Genomic DNA, 25,454 nt, shown 5'->3' with positions numbered 1-25,454 from the left:
GTTCTTGAGTTATCATCCGGAAACCATTTTACTATTTCGGGTCACCGTGACCTTGACCTTTGACCTAGTGACCTCAAAATCAATAGGGGTCATCTGCGAGTCATGATCAATGTACCTATGAAGTTTCATGATCCTAGCCCCAAGCGTTCTTGAGTTATCATACGACAACCACCTGGTGGACGGACCGACCGACCGACCTACTGACCGACCGACCTACCGACCGACCGAACAACATGAGCAAAGCAATATACCCCCTCTTCTTCGAAGGGGGGCATAAATATAAAATATAACACTTTGAAATCACAAAACACTGACTAGAACTGCTTAAACTTTGAACACAGTTTTGAAAAAATGACAAGTACCAATAAAATCCTTGAGTAGAACAATAAAGAGTCAACAGTTGACACATAAGTGACAGTACCCATTCACATTTTTTGATGAGCATATGCCAGATAAGTGATGTAGATGATATTTCAATGTCACCTATCTGACATATGCTCATTTGATATATTGAATAACAAGGGACAAAATTGTCACAAAACCAGGTTTTCATTGTGAAAAAAAAATCTGATAAAGGGAGAAAACTCAAACTGAACTTTTGAAATGACCAAAAAAAATTAACCCTCTTTGTAAGTTTTTTTTTTTTTTAATCTATTTTTAGTCGTGGCGACCTTGACATTGGAGATATTGACGTGATTCTTTCGTGGGACACACCGTCCCATGATGGTGAACAAATGTGCCAAATGATTTTAAAATCTCACAATGAATGACATAGTTATGGCCAGGACAAGCTCATTTATGGCCATTTTTGACCTTTGAACTCAAAGTGTGACCTTGACCTTGGAGATATCGACGTAATTATTTCGCGCGACACACCGTCCAATGATGGTGAACAAATGTGCCAAATGATTTTAAAATCTGACGATGAACGACATAGTTATGGCTCGGACAAGCTCATTTATGGCCATTTTTGACCTTTGAACTCAAAGTGTGACCTTGACCTTGGAGATATCGACGTAATTATTTCGCGCAACACACCGTCCAATGATGGTGAACAAATGTGCCAAATGATTTTAAAATCTGACAATGAACGACATAGTTATGGCCCGGACAAGCTTATTCCGCCAGCCCGCCAGCCAGCCAGCCAGCCAGCCCGCCAGCCAGCCCGCCCGCCAGCCAGCCCGCCCGCATTCGCCAATCTAATAACCAGTTTTTTCCTTCGGAAAACCTGGTTAAAAACAGTGTGACAATAGAAAAAGTATTGAACAAGAAATAGTTTTCATTACCCCATAAATACTGACACCACAACTCAAATATTCAACGAAGAACATTTAAATATAGGGGTTTATTGTATGAACCTTCATTTGTAAGGTAAAATGAGATGATTAAACTTTCAAACTCGAAACCACGTTGTTTGCATTCGTCAAATATTTGGTTCGGGAGGTGGCGAATAACGAATACGATTCCTCCACAGCCGTATTCAAGTAATTCGAATATTCGAATGTATCGTTACAGCCCTAGCTGACAAGTAATTATTTTTCAACTTGAAGTTAAGAACAAAAAAGTTGTAAGCTATTCAAACTGATATTTTTTTTATAGCATGTATTTCAACATTTACTAGAGTTAACCTTTTATACAATTAGATTAAAATAATCACATTTAAAAAAAGAAAACATGGCCTCACCACAAAACCAGTGTTAAAAATATTTAATTAAAAAAAATGTGCAAATCCAAGCCAAGTGTGAATGTTAGCTGACTACCATAAAATTTCAACGTATTAACTCCATCCAAACAAAAAATATCCGCAAAAAGTATTTCTATTTTAAGTTACAGTGACCTTCACTTACTGGTCTCAACTGGAAGTGTAACAGCCAGATACACTATGTCTAGCGCGATTTCTGCCATCCACATCGCATCACCGTGATTCAGCCCAGAGTGGACAATAACTATCTCACCAGGATACACCGTTGAACACGGTGATTTCGCTGGGGCGAATTGCGGTGTCATTCTCGGCGTTATCGGAAAACTGATCTAACGGTGAACCACCGCGATCGCGGTGGACCACCAAGGTCTAGGTGGTTCGCGGTGAAATACATGTGCAACAAAAACATTATACAAATGTACAGTCTGTAATAGCGAAATGTACATGTTCATTCACATTGCAGATCGTATAATGTTGTTTTTTAAACTTTGTATGTACATGTATTACATGCACTTTATAATAAAATCACCGAATGTTCAACTTTTTCCTCTCGTGTTTGCCCTCTTTACAGAATCATTGACATGTCTTACATCGAGCTTGAGTATAGTTTGCGTTTCATGCTTCAGGTTTTGTTTCATTTGTTTCTGCATGAAGTTTCCCTTGTTGTTCTTAATTAAAGATTTGTTTTTTGTTAACCTTTCGAAAACCCTTGCTCGTTTGTGTACATATATAGCTCGCCAACAATAACATACATACATGTTACATGTACATGTAATTTTATATCAGACTAGTTTTGTGATTTCCTGTTTCTTTTGCTACATGTATTGGATCGAACAAATGTACATGTACAAATTTGAGACATCCGCAGTAAGTATTAAATTCTGCGATATTTTAATATCAGTCATGCCAAAATATCAGTTGTCATGTTGGTGAGTGATTATTTGTATACCTGTTCTTTGTTCAATAACAAGTTCATTTTGAAACATACACAGTATGTAAAATAACGTAAAAAAAGAAATCGTAATATTATGGTAAATATTGATTTTCTTATTGTGTTACAATAATGTTGTGCATTCAGCAAATACAATGTATATCAAATTTATAAAGTATCGATAAGAAGTGTTGTTAAGAAATCGCGGTGAATTTAACGAGTCATAATTTCACATCTAGCTTTTTTAAAACTGTTTTATTCTTTTATTTCAGATACGACCAAGAATATGGTTTTCGGAAAAAAATGAACATAGTAACAATGCTGACGAGCTTTTTATTATTAATATTATTAACATGCATTTAAATAATGATTATGTTATAAATATGATTTTGTTATACATGAATATGTATGTCTTTTTATTGTACATGTGCCGTATTACAATACGAATAAAAAGCTTGTTTTCTTACGAAATAATGATGGAGAATGTGATGTCTACATCCATTTACTATATCGAATAAAATGGAGAATTTGATGTCTACATGAATTTACTATATCAAATAAAATGGAGAAATTGATGTCTACATGAATTTACACATTACAGAACAGATGGTATTTGAACGCATCTTCTCACTTTCGTAGGTATTTTCTATTACAATTACAACAAATATTCACACTCTCATCTACTCGATAAGACGGCGATATATTTTGATATAATTAGGTTAATTGGTAAATAAAGAAACTCTAATTTGACATTCACAGAAACTAATTACCAATTAACAGATCTTTTATAATAAATAAAGTAATTATCAACTCTACATGGGAGTTACTAAAATAGTCAGAATCAAATTACACGTAACATGTTGATATGTAATTATTGGCAAGATAAACATGCACAAACGAGAAAGCATTTCCAAATTTAACAAAAACAAACGATTCTTTAAATAAACAACAAGTAAATCTTCACGCAGAAACTGTAGAAACAAAACATAAAATACATGTACATCACGCTCGATGTACGACATGTCAAATGATTCTGGAACGAGTGTAAACAATAGAAAATAATGACAATTGTTAACAATCAAGTTACAATGTATACAAATGTTCAAACAAATGTAACAAAACATTCTAGAACTTTGCAAACATTATACGGTCTGCAATATCGAAATATACATGTTCATTCACATTTACCTGTATTTCACCGCGAACCACCAAGGCCATGGTGGTCCACCAGGATCACGGTGGTCCACCGTGAGATTGATTTCCCAATAACGCCCACGGTGTTCAGCCACTGTCGACGCCATCTATCATGATGGAAACTCCTTCCGATCGCGGTGATTTTCCACGCTCACGAAAAATTGTCCACGGTGGGAGTGTGGTGCATGGCAGAAATCACGCTAGACGTAGTGTATGCATGTAAAGGGTACCCAATATCAAACAAAATACACACACAAAACTCAAGCTATTAAGAGGAAACACATTTTACATTTTTAGCTCCAGTGACCTTGATCATGACCCTACAGGTCCCTAATAGAATAGAATAGAATCTCAAGCCAGGCATACATGTAAGCTACCTACACACAATATATAAGCACAATATTTCCAACCAAATGATCAAAAGCTATTTAAGTAACAGTGATGTTGACCTAAATCTGACCTGGACCCAAACGAACGCCCATGTAGATCTCCATATATGCAACAAACACACACAATTTCAGTGTTATACCTACATTCAAACCATTCAAAGTTTACAAATATGAATTTACTACATTGTTTTAACTGTCTTGTACATTAATAAAGTAAATGTTTTTCAACATCAAAAATGACAGTAAATGACGTCAGGACGTCATACATTACCATGTGATATACAATTACGGCAAAATAAATAAATAACATACTGATGCCATTTTGTTGTATGGAAAATGTATATCTTTATCCCTACAGGATATTAACTCTTTCAGTGCGGGAACCAAATTTTGAAGGCCTTTGCAAACAGTTTAGATCCAGATGAGACGCCACAGAACGTGGCGTCTCATCTGGATCCAAACTGTTTGCTATTCTGATAGTATTCTTGGAAAAAAAATCTAAGAAAATGCTAATTTTAGAAATTCAACAGACGACATTTTAGCAGACGACAAATTTCCCAGCATGCAAAGGGTTAAACTGAGTAACAACAATTTGTTTCTATTTTCAGTAGCCTGACTAGCCTAAACTGCAATCCTATGCTGGACCTGCAGGTGGCGTATCTTCACAAAAAATTAAAATTCAATACATTGATCAAAACTCAAGTTATTATGAAACAGACAGTTTTTTTATTTTTTAAGAAACAGCATCTTTATTTTTTACCCAACAGCAAAAACAACCCAAAGCACCGTCTCTTTGCACACTTCAGTTATTCACCAGAACCCACCAGCTTGCTGGTTTTCTTTCTTTTTTTGTTACAGCCTTGTTCAATTTATATTCATTCATTATTATATAGTTTGGAATATGGAAAGTAGTTTTGACATTGACTATTTCTGTAATTGTGAGCCAAAAATCAGTTTTACACTTTCATAGTTGATAATTATCTTAATGGCATTTAAATATATTTTCAGCCACTAGGAAGAATCCATTGTAAACACTTTGACCCATGTATAAGATATGTACACAATTAGTTTATACCCAATGCAAAATAATAACATATATTATTATTAATATCTTGATGTCATTGTGGTTTTACCCAAATAATTCTTAGACAAATAATTCATAGATTTGTGTGTGTATTATGAGAATAGAAAGTTGGCATTGTTAATAAGTAGTGTACAATTTAAAAAATATAATTATGGTGATTTCCAAGAACAGAAAATTGAAGTCCATATAGTAGGTAAGGAGTGTACGTCATGCTATCGAAACATTCTAGGTCTCAATGACTAAGATAACCACAACCAAAAATTTTCAACATTTGTCAAAATCTATTTGTATTATGATTGTGCAATTAGTTTCTAAGATAACCTCAGAACAGTTCCCATTTACAAAAGTTTTGCATCATTTGAAATTGTTAAACATCTCATTCATTTTAATAACTTTTTCTCAATGTCATAGAGTTTTGCATGTATCACAGTGTACAATCAAAGACCCAACATTCAAAGAGGTTTGTTTAGAAACTTAACTTGTCTTATGATATAGCATTGCAACTACAGATCAATGTATAACTATTTAAACTGTGGTCCTTTTATAAATAGACAAACAAAATATGTGTAAATAAACCTACCTTGAGATGTTGATTATTACTTCAGTCCTTTAACTAACCGCTTTGGTATTAAGGTGGTTGTTAAGGTAATGATATTATACATCGGTCCTCAACCAATACATTAGGAGAAGAATTGAAGTTTCAAAATGTACATCTATGTAACACTTATTCTGCAGACATGTCTGCCTGTACGAAGATACGCCAGATGGTGTCAGTACAATAAGGAAGAATAAATAAGAACAATGTCCTCTTAAAACAGACAGGATTTGTTATGAATTAAGTGTTATTTCTTGAAAGAAAACACTTGAGTGATGTCAACACTACGATATTGCGCCCAGTTTCAAAGACATAACGGTTTTACATGTAACAAGGTCTTAAGATAGATTATTTCAAACAATTATTGTGCGATGACTATCGCTAAAATAAGAGACTTACTGTCACTTAGAAAGGCGAATCGACTTACTTAAATGCACTTTCGTTTTCAAAGTTTTAAATAATGACATAATAAACATAAAACATTTGACTCTTCTTCAATTTTCTGACTGAAAATATTAAAATCATAATTATACCTTTAAATCAGCAAATTATTTCCCAAATATGTAAGACCTGAACCATTAAGAAGACGACTATTTCTTGAAAAAACACTCCTACTTTCGATTTCCATTTTCTTCCTGAGAGTTTTAATCAACCCAAAGTAACATTTAATGGTAAAGAAAACAAGTTACTTCATGCACTGAACCAATATGTTGCACGACGGTTACGTTACATTCACCTCTGTGTTGGGCTCAGAACGGACTATTGTTAATATGATTATAGGTGCTACCTAATTTACGGGCAAAAGCTTTTTAAGTTTTTTTGATAACTATGTATTTTTAATAAATATATTGACATGAGTGTGTTCATAATATTATAATTGTTGCAATAATTAAGTAGACTTAATGCATCCAAAAAAAATCAATCTTAAAACAAGTTACATGTTCCAAGCTTAAAGATCTAGCCTCTTATATTTTTTTGTTTTCTAGCCACAGGAATTTATAGCTGGTTCGGTGTCTGTGGTATAGTGGATGGGGTGTCTGCTAACTGGCTTAGTCACTGGGAGGTCTCTGTATTGATCTCTTAAGTGGAAGCATTCTTTAGATAACCCTAAAGACATACTATGGCGTACCATATGGGTTGAAAGTCAAGAAGACCTACAAGTTAAAAAGAGAAATGTACGTCAAAGTACAATAATTGTACGTCGACATAAATATAAAATACACTTCGAAGTATATATTTGTACGTCAAAGTACAATTTGTACTTCGACATACATGTTTGTACTTCGACGTACACATTTTTTGAACAGCCAATCAAAACACTAGTCTCTTGAGCCGCTTTTCCTTCAGATTTATTCATAATAAATGTTTAAAATCTCTTTTTTAATTGAGGACAAAATGAATAAAAATATCAGAATGGCAAAAAAACAACAAATAGAAGTTTCAAGTATTTAATGCATTGAAATAGATTATATACAAATTTGAAGAAGATTCAATTGTTACCTTTTTACGATAAAAATTATTCAGCATATTGTGACTATTTATTGATCATGCGGGGCGGAGTATCACGACCGTCCAGTGCATTACTGTGTAGGAAATTCCCAACGGTAACCAAACAGTTACCAAGCATTAACAGGATAAATAATGTATTATAGCCTCTCCGTTGGTCGTATTTTGTGATAACCATAACTTGCATAAGTCAGAGGTTAATTCCGCCACGCCAGGTCAATAAATACGCACAATATCTATGAGTTAGCGGTTGATAGTCGCATAATTTGGTATAAATTATAATAATAATAATGTTTAATAAATACGCACAATATCTATGAGTAAGCGGTCGATAGTCGCATAATTTGGAATAAATAATAATAATACTTATGTTCAATGTCAAATATCTCTAAAAGCAACAGATGTAAGGTGTCTTCTGATTGGCTAACACTCAAGGGTCGGTGAAAACTGTACGTCGAAGTACATTTCTCGTTCTACCTAGTAGGTCTTGTAGACTTTCGACGTCATGGTACGTCATATAGACACTAAGTACTGGTCCTACCCAGGAACCAGTTTGTTTCATCAAATGTCTCAATTCAACTTGACAGCTTGCTTAAGCAGTTGCATTTAGCATACAGTACATGTGATGTGTCAAATCAATTTTGATTGACAAACTTGACAGGATTTTTTTTAATCCAATAAGTTTTAGACTGCCAAATAACACACACTACGTATTGAAAGCCATACCTGGAGCTTTCGTCTGTATACCACTGACTTCATCAGAAGAATGATTTCTACTGTTGGGAAACGTTAACACCACTAATTGTCTTCTTATTTATTATCAATGTATAATTATGTGTAAAAGCATAACAACATACTTGTTTCGCAATTAAAATATTTAATAAATACAGGTATCTTGCAGGTTTCTAATTTTCTTTCGCAAACTATTGTTGAATAGTTTAAATTGTGTCGCCACTAAAAAACTAGCCATTTTGTAGCAATTCTAAAATCACAGTCTAAACTGCATACACTTAGCTCTACAGTGACAATTTGAATGCAAATATTAGAATGCATCATGTTATATCATCCATATTTTTTAATTTAAACATTCAAATAACACATAATACAGTACATATATAAAAAGATATGTGGTATTGTGTGGATATACAAAACACTTCACATCATTTATTTGCACATAAAATAATAGTTACAAAATAAGTAAAACTCATCAACCTACATTTCAAGAATATTTACGTATATGAAATTACAAAGTGGTTTTATTGTATTACCTTTTACAAAATTAACATTGCTGGTTTTGCACTAGCCATAAAACATTTATTATGGATTAGCAAGTAACAACCAATTTATTAATTACACAATAGAACGGAAATCATATTAATTGCATTATGCATTTACTAAACAAGCTATTTGCTACTGTTTAGAATTACACTATCTTACTAAAAATGATCACTGGTACTTAGTGCTTTTACATACTTGTGGTAAGTTTTGTATTACTAGTTTGACAATAATCGGCAGACACTTGTCGATATACAGACAAAATTTGCATGGAAACTTTTCATATTTTTTCAGCATAATTGCCTTCAAATTGTTAATTTAACAACCCTTTGACATTGTTTGCACATCTGATCTTATTATACCATAGCTGATTTTTGTTTATAGATAGACATATATAGACTTTTCAAAGTTCTATAAAAGTTCACACATGTTCCATCCAAGTAAACAAACAGAACCAATAAAGATCACCACAGATAATAACTGTGTGTATAGCTTGGAAATTTTGATAGTTCGGGAATCCCTCCTTTGTTGATTTCTGTAAACCAAAACTGTCAGTTTTGCTGGATATAATGGCTTGTATAATGCCCAGCTCTTGCCTTGGCAGAACAGCTTCTAAAAACGGAAAACCAACAAATATCTTAAAATTTGATCAATAATGCAGACACTTTATAAATGTCTTGTTTTTTGTTGATTTCGAATCTGGAAGATTTTTTACGTAAGATTGTGGTACGAAAATTCCAACGGTATCGGATTTTGTGGTTTTAGTCCTCAACTATATATAGTGATATGTAACCTTGAAGAGATGCCAACTATAGTGTTTAAAACAAATAATTTTTTAACAAGCGTTTGTGATTTGTCAGGATAAAAATAACAATAAGATATCGAAACGATCAAAGCAAATAAATTCGACAGAAATCGGAGATTCGGCAATATATTAAAGACGGGTTATGTTCCCGTAAATTGTGTTCGGTGAAGACTGTTACTATATGTAGTGAAACAGTCTTCGGCTTATACCCACTGAAGAAGAGCATTCAGGGGAGATAATTGAGTAATAACCTAATTCTGGAACGGTTGCGAAGAAAAACAAATAATGCGAGAATATTTAGTGCGATTCGCTACACAATTATGATGTCATTGATATAACTTTTTCTGAGGTATGTATTTACATGTGATTTAGCATATGTCAAAGTGTTTTTGATTTGTTTAAGTTTATATATAGCATCGCGAAAATATATGTCGCGTGGCAAATTTTTTTGAGACGTATCCATATCTGGTATTCTTATGTAATTTTTTGTCTAAATTCCCATATGTATGAACGGTCAACGCCCGCTTCGCGGGCTTTTGGTTATATTACACTAATTCCGATTCCCATAGGGTCCCATTATAAAACTGACAACTTTCACAGCATTTTTCTTGCCTTTCCGACGTATCAATTTTTCCGAACCTGGTATCATTTTAAAGATGGATCTGTCATCTTCCAATAATTGCAATCAAAAACATACCGTCTCGCAACTTCTAAGAAAGTAAATCGCTGTCGAATGAACCCACCGTAGAAAAACGTGTTTCGGAATCCTAATTTCGACAAAAGCCCCACACAATAGAAAACACACCCTCAAAAGTTCATCTTTTAAGTTAGCTTCCAATCCAAGGCATCAAAGTACTCCAGACACATACAGGATATTACAAATAACCACAAAAGTCATGTCTCACATTGTTAAATGGCTTATATTCAAGAAGAGAAAAGGAACTCTTTAGAAATAGGCACTACTTTCGAATGGACCACGGAGGGATACACAATGATTTAGTGTAATGAAACCTTTAAGGGAACTCAACTTTGTCCTATCTTTTTCAAACTTTCTCCACATGAGATTTCAACTATTTCCACAATGAATATGCAATTTCAGTGCATTCGGATGGGGGTAAAGGCCTTAAAATGGCAATTTAAAGCGGTGACTAAATTGGCCGCAGTCAAGTCGGAATGCATGATTTTTGTCTAAGTGACGACAGCTGATTTTGCGTCTCCAATTATTGTTACGCGTAACTTTCATGGCAAAAACTGGTATCATTGCATGCGAAATTCACCAATATATCAGCAAAAGGCCCAAATAAATGTATTGATTGTGAATCAGTGTACTTTTCTTGATGAAATAGGAGACTTTTTTTAAATTTTAAGCACTTTTTTCAATAAAAAACTCACTGACAGCATATAAAATCATGTTTTTTAAGAAAATTATTATTAAAAGCTTCACTTACAATCTAAACATACACATTGCAATTACAAAAAATAATGCTATTATGATGAGAGGCATAATTTTCAGCTTTCAAGCTGATACAAGCCGGCTACCCAAAATTAACACTTAAAAAGGCGCAAATCGCTCCTTCAACAGCTTACGACACAAAGTGACACTTAATGCGCATCCAGATAGTCTCTCTCATATAAATAAGTCCTGTTAGCGACATTTTATTAAGTATTCTCTTTAAAATCCAGTGTTGAAAGCGTAAGTTTTGCAAAAATGTCCACAGTCACCATGCAAAAGAGCATGTTTGCTAAGGAATTCCTACGCGAGTGGCCACACTAATGTCGTGGCAGGAAAGTCATTTGGGTGTGATTCCTCTGTAGTTCAGTGAACATTCATTCCACTACCTGGGAATGACTATCAGGATCAATTTTCCCAGCTTGGTGTAGTGTTGACCTTTAGGATGTTGATGGATCGTCCACAAGCGCTGCACCACTGCGGCCTCTGTTCAGGACACAGAGTCGGATTGAGGTGTACACAAACCCGCAGTCAGGCAAGGATCATCCAGACCTTTAATAAAATAAAATGTTTAGGCCCCTGAAACTGGCAATTATGTTCAACACTGAGATAAGGATACACATAGAGGAGACATCATGCCATGGCTTTCTCATTATTGACACGGCAAACTCGAGCAGCCGGGGACTTGGCTCTAAACAAAAACAGGTATGCTCCATCAATGTGAGCAAGATTGCATGTCAGAGTTAAAAAGGGCAAACAAACATACAAAAGAGATATGTAGAAAATTAGAAATTAAATGCCAGAAGTAATTTTAAGTATTGTTTTTCTGTCTGCAAGGGTTGCTGTGGAAAATAGTGCTTAACGCATAGTTTGGCCTGTAGGGGTTCTGCTAGCAAGAACAAATCGAAGTCATATCTGCCCGCGAACTGTAAGCTTGAGATAACCATATCTGATGAAGTACTGCTTTGAGAATGCATTCTTATTGTACTTGAACCAGATTGCATTGACAGCACAAGGCTTCAGACCCCCCAAAAGTGTGAGGCTTTCAATAGTGCTTACCTGATACCAGACCGCATTGCCCGAGACAGTGACTTTCTCCCGGAACTGCACAGGCTGCATCCGCAGCACAATCCTTAAGCTCAATCATGGTCTGGCTGACTCTGAAATAGTGAAATCTGAATTTACAGATGCTCATTTGTCTAAAGGTTATGAGTTTATTGCCTATCTTATTAAAAGCAAACACAATGACATGCTTAAATAGACATGTGCATTTCTGAAAAGACATACAGCTGCCCGATACTTGACTAGGAAAAGGCGCTATGGTCTTCACTCTGAAATTCATTACTCTAAGGGCTTAACAGAACAAAAGCCAGATCTTACAGCTAATTGGCCCCAACTACAGCTAAATATGCTTTATAGGTTGAAAATAAAGTTATTTGTCTGAAGAACTAGTGCTATTAACTCATCAGCTATGTTGCTCCACTGGCCGCAATTCTGTAAACATAGTGTATATATGGAAATACCTAGTCTACCACCTGCACCGCACCACTACGTCCACTGTAAAAATACACAGCTAAGTTAGTACTTTAACGAACAAACTGAAATTCATGTGTTAATTAAACAATCAGTATGATGACTCACATTGAAATCATGTCCAGTGCACCAGTCAGAGCAAGACAGCTAGCGGATTGTTGACCATCTACGGCTCAAGGACAAACGGTCAGGCCTACAAACAAAGAGAAAAATGGCATAAATGGGTTGCATGCATGTAATTTTGCATATTTTTCATCTTGCTCTCCACCTGAAACTTCAATCTATGGACATAATAATATTTACATTTAAGATTTGTTGGAAATGTTACCCTTTACTTGTCCATACCAGGTCCCCCACCCATACGGAACCGTCTAAAACCACCTAAAACATCCATTTGGACCAAAATATTGACACCTCTCATCTATTTTAGCACCCAAATCATCAAAACATTCATTAAAATTCATGTTCTACTTGTCTCGCTTGCAGACGAATCCATGTGACCTTGACATTGCAGTAAATGTGCTTTTTAAAGGTTATATTACACTAATTCCGATTCCCATAGGGTCCCATTATAAAACTGACAACTTTCACAGCATTTTTCTTGCCTTTTCCGACGTATCAATTTTTCCGAACCTGGTATCATTTTAAAGATGGATCTGTCATCTTCCAATAATTGCAATCAAAAACATACCGTCTCGCAACTTCTAAGAAAGTAAATCGCTGTCGAATGAACCCACCGTAGAAAAACGTGTTTCGGAATCCTAATTTCGACAAAAGCCCCACACAATAGAAAACACACCCTCAAAAGTTCATCTTTTAAGTTAGCTTCCAATCCAAGGCATCAAAGTACTCCAGACACATACAGGATATTACAAATAACCACAAAAGTCATGTCTCACATTGTTAAATGGCTTATATTCAAGAAGAGAAAAGGAACTCTTTAGAAATAGGCACTACTTTCGAATGGACCACGGAGGGATACACAATGATTTAGTGTAATGTAACCTTTAAGGGAACTCAACTTTGTCCTATCTTTTTCAAACTTTCTCCACATGAGATTTCAACTATTTCCACAATGAATATGCAATTTCAGTGCATTCGGATGGGGGTAAAGGCCTTAAAATGGCCATTTAAAGCGGTGACTAAATTGGCCGCAGTCAAGTCGGAATGCATGATTTTTAGTCTAAGTGACGACAGCTGATTTTGCGTCTCCAATTATTGTTACGCGTAACTTTCATGGCAAAAACTGGTATCATTGCATGCGAAATTCACCAATATATCAGCAAAAGGCCCAAATAAATGTATTGATTGTGAATCAGTGTACTTTTCTTGATGAAATAGGAGACTTTTTTTTAATTTTAAGCACTTTTTTCAATAAAAAACTCACTGACAGCATATAAAATCATGTTTTTTAAGAAAATTATTATTAAAAGCTTCACTTACAATCTAAACATACACATTGCAATTACAAAAATTAATGCTATTATGATGAGAGGCATAATTTTCAGCTTTCAAGCTGATACAAGCCGGCTACCCAAAATTAACACTTAAAAAGGCGCAAATCGCTCCTTCAACAGCTTACGACACAAAGTGACACTTAATGCGCATCCAGATAGTCTCTCTCATATAAATAAGTCCTGTTAGCGACATTTTATTAAGTATTCTCTTTAAAATCCAGTGTTGAAAGCGTAAGTTTTGCAAAAATGTCCACAGTCACCATGCAAAAGAGCATGTTTGCTAAGGAATTCCTACGCGAGTGGCCACACTAATGTCGTGGCAGGAAAGTCATTTGGGTGTGATTCCTCTGTAGTTCAGTGAACATTCATTCCACTACCTGGGAATGACTATCAGGATCAATTTTCCCAGCTTGGTGTAGTGTTGACCTTTCAGGATGTTGATGGATCGTCCACAAGCGCTGCACCACTGCGGCCTCTGTTCAGGACACAGAGTCGGATTGAGGTGTACACAAACCCGCAGTCAGGCAAGGATCATCCAGACCTTTAATAAAATAAAATGTTTAGGCCCCTGAAACTGGCAATTATGTTCAACACTGAGATAAGGATACACATAGAGGAGACATCATGCCATGGCTTTCTCATTATTGACACGGCAAACTCGAGCAGCCGGGGACTTGGCTCTAAACAAAAACAGGTATGCTCCATCAATGTGAGCAAGATGGCATGTCAGAGTTAAAAAGGGCAAACAAACATACAAAAGAGATATGTAGGAAATTAGAAATTAAATGCCAGAAGTAATTTTAAGTATTGTTTTTCTGTCTGCAAGGGTTGCTGTGGAAAATAGTGCTTAACGCATAGTTTGGCCTGTAGGGGTTCTGCTAGCAAGAACAAATCGAAGTCATATCTGCCCGCGAACTGTAAGCTTGAGATAACCATATCTGATGAAGTACTGCTTTGAGAATGCATTCTTATTGTACTTGAACCAGATCGCATTGACAGCACAAGGCTTCAGACCCCCCAAAAGTGTGAGGCTTTCAATAGTGCTTACCTGATACCAGACCGCATTGCCCGAGACAGTGACTTTCTCCCGGAACTGCACAGGCTGCATCCGCAGCACAATCCTTAAGCTCAATCATGGTCTGGCTGACTCTGAAATAGTGAAATCTGAATTTACAGATGCTCATTTGTCTAAAGGTTATGAGTTTATTGCCTATCTTATTAAAAGCAAACACAATGACATGCTTAAAAAGACATGTGCATTTCTGAAAAGACATACAGCTGCCCGATACTTGACTAGGAAAAGGCGCTATGGTCTTCACTCTGAAATTCATTACTCTAAGGGCTTAACAGAACAAAAGCCAGATCTTACAGCTAATTGGCCCCACCTACAGCTAAATATGCTTTATAGGTTGAAAATAAAGTTATTTGTCTGAAGAACTAGTGCTATTAACTCATCAGCTATGTTGCTCCACTGGCCGCAATTCTGTAAACATAGTGTATATATGGAAATACCTAGTCTACCACCTGCACCGCACCACTACGTCCACTGTAAAAATACACAGCTAAGTTAGTACTTTAACGAACAAACTGAAATTCATGTGTTAATTAAACAATCAGTATGATGACTCACATTGAAATCATGTCCAGTGCACCAGTCAGAGCAAGACAGCTAGCGGATTGTTGACCATCTACGGCTCAAGGACAAACGGTCAGGCCTACAAACAAAGAGAAAAATGGCATAAATGGGTTGCATGCATGTAATTTTGCATATTTTTCATCTTGCTCTCCACCTGAAACTTCAATCTATGGACATAATAATATTTACATTTAAGATTTGTTGGAAATGTTACCCTTACTTGTCCATACCAGGTCCCCCACCCATCCGGAACCGTCTAAAACCACCTAAAACATCCATTTGGACCAAAATATTGACACCTCTCATCTATTTTAGCACCCAAATCATCAAAACATTCATTAAAATTCATGTTCTACTTGTCTCGCTTGCAGACGAATCCATGTGACCTTGACATTGCAGTAAATGTGCTTTTTAAAGGTTATATTACACTAATTCCGATTCCCATAGGGTCCCATTATAAAACTGACAACTTTCACAGCATTTTTCTTGCCTTTTCCGACGTATCAATTTTTCCGAACCTGGTATCATTTTAAAGATGGATCTGTCATCTTCCAATAATTGCAATCAAAAACATACCGTCTCGCAACTTCTAAGAAAGTAAATCGCTGTCGAATGAACCCACCGTAGAAAAACGTGTTTCGGAATCCTAATTTCGACAAAAGCCCCACACAATAGAAAACACACCCTCAAAAGTTCATCTTTTAAGTTAGCTTCCAATCCAAGGCATCAAAGTACTCCAGACACATACAGGATATTACAAATAACCACAAAAGTCATGTCTCACATTGTTAAATGGCTTATATTCAAGAAGAGAAAAGGAACTCTTTAGAAATAGGCACTACTTTCGAATGGACCACGGAGGGATACACAATGATTTAGTGTAATGTAACCTTTAAGGGAACTCAACTTTGTCCTATCTTTTTCAAACTTTCTCCACATGAGATTTCAACTATTTCCACAATGAATATGCAATTTCAGTGCATTCGGATGGGGGTAAAGGCCTTAAAATGGCCATTTAAAGCGGTGACTAAATTGGCCGCAGTCAAGTCGGAATGCATGATTTTTAGTCTAAGTGACGACAGCTGATTTTGCGTCTCCAATTATTGTTACGCGTAACTTTCATGGCAAAAACTGGTATCATTGCATGCGAAATTCACCAATATATCAGCAAAAGGCCCAAATAAATGTATTGATTGTGAATCAGTGTACTTTTCTTGATGAAATAGGAGACTTTTTTTTAATTTTAAGCACTTTTTTCAATAAAAAACTCACTGACAGCATATAAAATCATGTTTTTTAAGAAAATTATTATTAAAAGCTTCACTTACAATCTAAACATACACATTGCAATTACAAAAATTAATGCTATTATGATGAGAGGCATAATTTTCAGCTTTCAAGCTGATACAAGCCGGCTACCCAAAATTAACACTTAAAAAGGCGCAAATCGCTCCTTCAACAGCTTACGACACAAAGTGACACTTAATGCGCATCCAGATAGTCTCTCTCATATAAATAAGTCCTGTTAGCGACATTTTATTAAGTATTCTCTTTAAAATCCAGTGTTGAAAGCGTAAGTTTTGCAAAAATGTCCACAGTCACCATGCAAAAGAGCATGTTTGCTAAGGAATTCCTACGCGAGTGGCCACACTAATGTCGTGGCAGGAAAGTCATTTGGGTGTGATTCCTCTGTAGTTCAGTGAACATTCATTCCACTACCTGGGGATGACTATCAGGATCAATTTTCCCAGCTTGGTGTAGTGTTGACCTTTCAGGATGTTGATGGATCGTCCACAAGCGCTGCACCACTGCGGCCTCTGTTCAGGACACAGAGTCGGATTGAGGTGTACACAAACCCGCAGTCAGGCAAGGATCATCCAGACCTTTAATAAAATAAAATGTTTAGGCCCCTGAAACTGGCAATTATGTTCAACACTGAGATAAGGATACACATAGAGGAGACATCATGCCATGGCTTTCTCATTATTGACACGGCAAACTCGAGCAGCCGGGGACTTGGCTCTAAACAAAAACAGGTATGCTCCATCAATGTGAGCAAGATGGCATGTCAGAGTTAAAAAGGGCAAACAAACATACAAAAGAGATATGTAGGAAATTAGAAATTAAATGCCAGAAGTAATTTTAAGTATTGTTTTTCTGTCTGCAAGGGTTGCTGTGGAAAATAGTGCTTAACGCATAGTTTGGCCTGTAGGGGTTCTGCTAGCAAGAACAAATCGAAGTCATATCTGCCCGCGAACTGTAAGCTTGAGATAACCATATCTGATGAAGTACTGCTTTGAGAATGCATTCTTATTGTACTTGAACCAGATCGCATTGACAGCACAAGGCTTCAGACCCCCCAAAAGTGTGAGGCTTTCAATAGTGCTTACCTGATACCAGACCGCATTGCCCGAGACAGTGACTTTCTCCCGGAACTGCACAGGCTGCATCCGCAGCACAATCCTTAAGCTCAATCATGGTCTGGCTGACTCTGAAATAGTGAAATCTGAATTTACAGATGCTCATTTGTCTAAAGGTTATGAGTTTATTGCCTATCTTATTAAAAGCAAACACAATGACATGCTTAAAAGACATGTGCATTTCTGAAAAGACATACAGCTGCCCGATACTTGACTAGGAAAAGGCGCTATGGTCTTCACTCTGAAATTCATTACTCTAAGGGCTTAACAGAACAAAAGCCAGATCTTACAGCTAATTGGCCCCACCTACAGCTAAATATGCTTTATAGGTTGAAAATAAAGTTATTTGTCTGAAGAACTAGTGCTATTAACTCATCAGCTATGTTGCTCCACTGGCCGCAATTCTGTAAACATAGTGTATATATGGAAATACCTAGTCTACCACCTGCACCGCACCACTACGTCCACTGTAAAAATACACAGCTAAGTTAGTACTTTAACGAACAAACTGAAATTCATGTGTTAATTAAACAATCAGTATGATGACTCACATTGAAATCATGTCCAGTGCACCAGTCAGAGCAAGACAGCTAGCGGATTGTTGACCATCTACGGCTCAAGGACAAACGGTCAGGCCTACAAACAAAGAGAAAAATGGCATAAATGGGTTGCATGCATGTAATTTTGCATATTTTTCATCTTGCTCTCCACCTGAAACTTCAATCTATGGACATAATAATATTTACATTTAAGATTTGTTGGAAATGTTACCCTTACTTGTCCATACCAGGTCCCCCACCCATCCGGAACCGTCTAAAACCACCTAAAACATCCATTTGGACCAAAATATTGACACCTCTCATCTATTTTAGCACCCAAATCATCAAAACATTCATTAAAATTCATTTTCTACTTGTCTCGCTTGCAGACGAATCCATGTGACCTTGACATTGCAGTAAATGTGCTTTTTAAAGGTTATATTACACTAATTCCGATTCCCATAGGGTCCCATTATAAAACTGACAACTTTCACAGCATTTTTCTTGCCTTTCCGACGTATCAATTTTTCCGAACCTGGTATCATTTTAAAGATGGATCTGTCATCTTCCAATAATTGCAATCAAAAACATACCGTCTCGCAACTTCTAAGAAAGTAAATCGCTGTCGAATGAACCCACCGTAGAAAAACGTGTTTCGGAATCCTAATTTCGACAAAAGCCCCACACAATAGAAAACACACCCTCAAAAGTTCATCTTTTAAGTTAGCTTCCAATCCAAGGCATCAAAGTACTCCAGACACATACAGGATATTACAAATAACCACAAAAGTCATGTCTCACATTGTTAAATGGCTTATATTCAAGAAGAGAAAAGGAACTCTTTAGAAATAGGCACTACTTTCGAATGGACCACGGAGGGATACACAATGATTTAGTGTAATGTAACCTTTAAGGGAACTCAACTTTGTCCTATCTTTTTCAAACTTTCTCCACATGAGATTTCAACTATTTCCACAATGAATATGCAATTTCAGTGCATTCGGATGGGGGTAAAGGCCTTAAAATGGCCATTTAAAGCGGTGACTAAATTGGCCGCAGTCAAGTCGGAATGCATGATTTTTAGTCTAAGTGACGACAGCTGATTTTGCGTCTCCAATTATTGTTACGCGTAACTTTCATGGCAAAAACTGGTATCATTGCATGCGAAATTCACCAATATATCAGCAAAAGGCCCAAATAAATGTATTGATTGTGAATCAGTGTACTTTTCTTGATGAAATAGGAGACTTTTTTTAATTTTAAGCACTTTTTTCAATAAAAAACTCACTGACAGCATATAAAATCATGTTTTTTAAGAAAATTATTATTAAAAGCTTCACTTACAATCTAAACATACACATTGCAATTACAAAAATTAATGCTATTATGATGAGAGGCATAATTTTCAGCTTTCAAGCTGATACAAGCCGGCTACCCAAAATTAACACTTAAAAAGGCGCAAATCGCTCCTTCAACAGCTTACGACACAAAGTGACACTTAATGCGCATCCAGATAGTCTCTCTCATATAAATAAGTCCTGTTAGCGACATTTTATTAAGTATTCTCTTTAAAATCCAGTGTTGAAAGCGTAAGTTTTGCAAAAATGTCCACAGTCACCATGCAAAAGAGCATGTTTGCTAAGGAATTCCTACGCGAGTGGCCACACTAATGTCGTGGCAGGAAAGTCATTTGGGTGTGATTCCTCTGTAGTTCAGTGAACATTCATTCCACTACCTGGGGATGACTATCAGGATCAATTTTCCCAGCTTGGTGTAGTGTTGACCTTTCAGGATGTTGATGGATCGTCCACAAGCGCTGCACCACTGCGGCCTCTGTTCAGGACACAGAGTCGGATTGAGGTGTACACAAACCCGCAGTCAGGCAAGGATCATCCAGACCTTTAATAAAATAAAATGTTTAGGCCCCTGAAACTGGCAATTATGTTCAACACTGAGATAAGGATACACATAGAGGAGACATCATGCCATGGCTTTCTCATTATTGACACGGCAAACTCGAGCAGCCGGGGACTTGGCTCTAAACAAAAACAGGTATGCTCCATCAATGTGAGCAAGATGGCATGTCAGAGTTAAAAAGGGCAAACAAACATACAAAAGAGATATGTAGGAAATTAGAAATTAAATGCCAGAAGTAATTTTAAGTATTGTTTTTCTGTCTGCAAGGGTTGCTGTGGAAAATAGTGCTTAACGCATAGTTTGGCCTGTAGGGGTTCTGCTAGCAAGAACAAATCGAAGTCATATCTGCCCGCGAACTGTAAGCTTGAGATAACCATATCTGATGAAGTACTGCTTTGAGAATGCATTCTTATTGTACTTGAACCAGATCGCATTGACAGCACAAGGCTTCAGACCCCCCAAAAGTGTGAGGCTTTCAATAGTGCTTACCTGATACCAGACCGCATTGCCCGAGACAGTGACTTTCTCCCGGAACTGCACAGGCTGCATCCGCAGCACAATCCTTAAGCTCAATCATGGTCTGGCTGACTCTGAAATAGTGAAATCTGAATTTACAGATGCTCATTTGTCTAAAGGTTATGAGTTTATTGCCTATCTTATTAAAAGCAAACACAATGACATGCTTAAAAAGACATGTGCATTTCTGAAAAGACATACAGCTGCCCGATACTTGACTAGGAAAAGGCGCTATGGTCTTCACTCTGAAATTCATTACTCTAAGGGCTTAACAGAACAAAAGCCAGATCTTACAGCTAATTGGCCCCACCTACAGCTAAATATGCTTTATAGGTTGAAAATAAAGTTATTTGTCTGAAGAACTAGTGCTATTAACTCATCAGCTATGTTGCTCCACTGGCCGCAATTCTGTAAACATAGTGTATATATGGAAATACCTAGTCTACCACCTGCACCGCACCACTACGTCCACTGTAAAAATACACAGCTAAGTTAGTACTTTAACGAACAAACTGAAATTCATGTGTTAATTAAACAATCAGTATGATGACTCACATTGAAATCATGTCCAGTGCACCAGTCAGAGCAAGACAGCTAGCGGATTGTTGACCATCTACGGCTCAAGGACAAACGGTCAGGCCTACAAACAAAGAGAAAAATGGCATAAATGGGTTGCATGCATGTAATTTTGCATATTTTTCATCTTGCTCTCCACCTGAAACTTCAATCTATGGACATAATAATATTTACATTTAAGATTTGTTGGAAATGTTACCCTTACTTGTCCATACCAGGTCCCCCACCCATCCGGAACCGTCTAAAACCACCTAAAACATCCATTTGGACCAAAATATTGACACCTCTCATCTATTTTAGCACCCAAATCATCAAAACATTCATTAAAATTCATTTTCTACTTGTCTCGCTTGCAGACGAATCCATGTGACCTTGACATTGCAGTAAATGTGCTTTTTAAAGGTTATATTACACTAATTCCGATTCCCATAGGGTCCCATTATAAAACTGACAACTTTCACAGCATTTTTCTTGCCTTTTCCGACGTATCAATTTTTCCGAACCTGGTATCATTTTAAAGATGGATCTGTCATCTTCCAATAATTGCAATCAAAAACATACCGTCTCGCAACTTCTAAGAAAGTAAATCGCTGTCGAATGAACCCACCGTAGAAAAACGTGTTTCGGAATCCTAATTTCGACAAAAGCCCCACACAATAGAAAACACACCCTCAAAAGTTCATCTTTTAAGTTAGCTTCCAATCCAAGGCATCAAAGTACTCCAGACACATACAGGATATTACAAATAACCACAAAAGTCATGTCTCACATTGTTAAATGGCTTATATTCAAGAAGAGAAAAGGAACTCTTTAGAAATAGGCACTACTTTCGAATGGACCACGGAGGGATACACAATGATTTAGTGTAATGTAACCTTTAAGGGAACTCAACTTTGTCCTATCTTTTTCAAACTTTCTCCACATGAGATTTCAACTATTTCCACAATGAATATGCAATTTCAGTGCATTCGGATGGGGGTAAAGGCCTTAAAATGGCCATTTAAAGCGGTGACTAATTGGCCGCAGTCAAGTCGGAATGCATGATTTTTAGTCTAAGTGACGACAGCTGATTTTGCGTCTCCAATTATTGTTACGCGTAACTTTCATGGCAAAAACTGGTATCATTGCATGCGAAATTCACCAATATATCAGCAAAAGGCCCAAATAAATGTATTGATTGTGAATCAGTGTACTTTTCTTGATGAAATAGGAGACTTTTTTTAATTTTAAGCACTTTTTTCAATAAAAAACTCACTGACAGCATATAAAATCATGTTTTTTAAGAAAATTATTATTAAAAGCTTCACTTACAATCTAAACATACACATTGCAATTACAAAAATTAATGCTATTATGATGAGAGGCATAATTTTCAGCTTTCAAGCTGATACAAGCCGGCTACCCAAAATTAACACTTAAAAAGGCGCAAATCGCTCCTTCAACAGCTTACGACACAAAGTGACACTTAATGCGCATCCAGATAGTCTCTCTCATATAAATAAGTCCTGTTAGCGACATTTTATTAAGTATTCTCTTTAAAATCCAGTGTTGAAAGCGTAAGTTTTGCAAAAATGTCCACAGTCACCATGCAAAAGAGCATGTTTGCTAAGGAATTCCTACGCGAGTGGCCACACTAATGTCGTGGCAGGAAAGTCATTTGGGTGTGATTCCTCTGTAGTTCAGTGAACATTCATTCCACTACCTGGGATGACTATCAGGATCAATTTTCCCAGCTTGGTGTAGTGTTGACCTTTCAGGATGTTGATGGATCGTCCACAAGCGCTGCACCACTGCGGCCTCTGTTCAGGACACAGAGTCGGATTGAGGTGTACACAAACCCGCAGTCAGGCAAGGATCATCCAGACCTTTAATAAAATAAAATGTTTAGGCCCCTGAAACTGGCAATTATGTTCAACACTGAGATAAGGATACACATAGAGGAGACATCATGCCATGGCTTTCTCATTATTGACACGGCAAACTCGAGCAGCCGGGGACTTGGCTCTAAACAAAAACAGGTATGCTCCATCAATGTGAGCAAGATGGCATGTCAGAGTTAAAAAGGGCAAACAAACATACAAAAGAGATATGTAGGAAATTAGAAATTAAATGCCAGAAGTAATTTTAAGTATTGTTTTTCTGTCTGCAAGGGTTGCTGTGGAAAATAGTGCTTAACGCATAGTTTGGCCTGTATGGGTTCTGCTAGCAAGAACAAATCGAAGTCATATCTGCCCGCGAACTGTAAGCTTGAGATAACCATATCTGATGAAGTACTGCTTTGAGAATGCATTCTTATTGTACTTGAACCAGATCGCATTGACAGCACAAGGCTTCAGACCCCCCAAAAGTGTGAGGCTTTCAATAGTGCTTACCTGATACCAGACCGCATTGCCCGAGACAGTGACTTTCTCCCGGAACTGCACAGGCTGCATCCGCAGCACAATCCTTAAGCTCAATCATGGTCTGGCTGACTCTGAAATAGTGAAATCTGAATTTACAGATGCTCATTTGTCTAAAGGTTATGAGTTTATTGCCTATCTTATTAAAAGCAAACACAATGACATGCTTAAAAAGACATGTGCATTTCTGAAAAGACATACAGCTGCCCGATACTTGACTAGGAAAAGGCGCTATGGTCTTCACTCTGAAATTCATTACTCTAAGGGCTTAACAGAACAAAAGCCAGATCTTACAGCTAATTGGCCCCAACTACAGCTAAATATGCTTTATAGGTTGAAAATAAAGTTATTTGTCTGAAGAACTAGTGCTATTAACTCATCAGCTATGTTGCTCCACTGGCCGCAATTCTGTAAACATAGTGTATATATGGAAATACTAGTCTACCACCTGCACCGCACCACTACGTCCACTGTAAAAATACACAGCTAAGTTAGTACTTTAACGAACAAACTGAAATTCATGTGTTAATTAAACAATCAGTATGATGACTCACATTGAAATCATGTCCAGTGCACCAGTCAGAGCAAGACAGCTAGCGGATTGTTGACCATCTACGGCTCAAGGACAAACGGTCAGGCCTACAAACAAAGAGAAAAATGGCATAAATGGGTTGCATGCATGTAATTTTGCATATTTTTCATCTTGCTCTCCACCTGAAACTTCAATCTATGGACATAATAATATTTACATTTAAGATTTGTTGGAAATGTTACCCTTTCTTGTCCATACCAGGTCCCCCACCCATACGGAACCGTCTAAAACCACCTAAAACATCCATTTGGACCAAAATATTGACACCTCTCATCTATTTTAGCACCCAAATCATCAAAACATTCATTAAAAATTCATGTTCTACTTGTCTCGCTTGCAGACGAATCCATGTGACCTTGACATTGCAGTAAATGTGCTTTTTAAAGGTTATATTACACTAATTCCGATTCCCATAGGGTCCCATTATAAAACTGACAACTTTCACAGCATTTTTCTTGCTTTTCCGACGTATCAATTTTTCCGAACCTGGTATCATTTTAAAGATGGATCTGTCATCTTCCAATAATTGCAATCAAAAACATACTGTCTCGCAACTTCTAAGAAAGTAAATCGCTGTCGAATGAACCCACCGTAGAAAACGTGTTTCGGAATCCTAATTTCGACAAAAGCCCACACAATAGAAAACACACCCTCAAAGTTCATCTTTTAAGTTAGCTTCCAATCCAAGGCATCAAAAGTACTCCAGACACATACAGGATATTACAAATAACCACAAAAGTCATGTCTCACATTGTTAAATGGCTTATATTCAAGAAGAGAAAAGGAACTATTTAGAAATAGGCACTACTTTCGAATGGACCACGGAGGGATACACAATGATTTAGTGTAATGTAACCTTTTGCCCGTATGAAAGCGTCTCATTCATGTCATGTTATACCAAGCGTTCATCATTGAGGTGACAGTATACTAAACCAATC

General features: G+C 36.7%; 1 protein-coding gene and 1 long non-coding RNA gene across 10 annotated transcripts in view; both read right to left on the bottom strand.

Moving 5' to 3' along the window:
• The window catches only part of LOC127847231 (protein mono-ADP-ribosyltransferase PARP14-like), a 63,176-nt gene extending 56,598 nt beyond the window's left edge, over positions 1-6,578 (bottom strand). For 2 of the 4 annotated variants that reach the window (XM_052378975.1, XM_052378978.1), the window contains exon 1: positions 6,429-6,578. The gene's annotated coding sequence lies outside the window, so the exon portion shown is untranslated. The other 2 variants (XM_052378977.1, XM_052378976.1) reach the window with 2 other exon arrangements.
• Positions 6,579-11,349: 4,771 nt separating this feature from the next.
• LOC127848369 (uncharacterized) lies at positions 11,350-24,580 on the bottom strand. Of its 6 annotated transcripts, XR_008034469.1 has the most exons (15): positions 24,479-24,580; positions 23,898-23,998; positions 23,228-23,390; positions 21,505-21,589; positions 20,923-21,023; positions 20,252-20,415; positions 18,529-18,613; positions 17,948-18,048; positions 17,277-17,440; positions 15,552-15,636; positions 14,970-15,070; positions 14,299-14,462; positions 12,573-12,657; positions 11,991-12,091; positions 11,350-11,483 (listed from the first exon to the last, which is right to left on the bottom strand). It is a non-coding gene; the product is annotated as an uncharacterized LOC127848369 (long non-coding RNA). The 6 variants fall into 6 exon arrangements; XR_008034468.1 differs by lacking the exons at positions 23,228-23,390; positions 23,898-23,998; positions 24,479-24,580 and adding an exon at positions 21,725-21,981; XR_008034467.1 differs by lacking the exons at positions 23,228-23,390; positions 23,898-23,998; positions 24,479-24,580 and adding an exon at positions 21,731-21,981.
• Positions 24,581-25,454: the final 874 nt, after the last annotated feature.

This window comes from Dreissena polymorpha, chromosome 10 (assembly GCF_020536995.1).
Source record: "Dreissena polymorpha isolate Duluth1 chromosome 10, UMN_Dpol_1.0, whole genome shotgun sequence".
In the NCBI taxonomy this organism is placed as follows: Eukaryota; Metazoa; Mollusca; class Bivalvia; order Myida; family Dreissenidae; genus Dreissena; species Dreissena polymorpha.
Note: the sequence above shows the minus strand (reverse complement) of the source record. Positions and strands in the feature narration are given on the sequence as shown.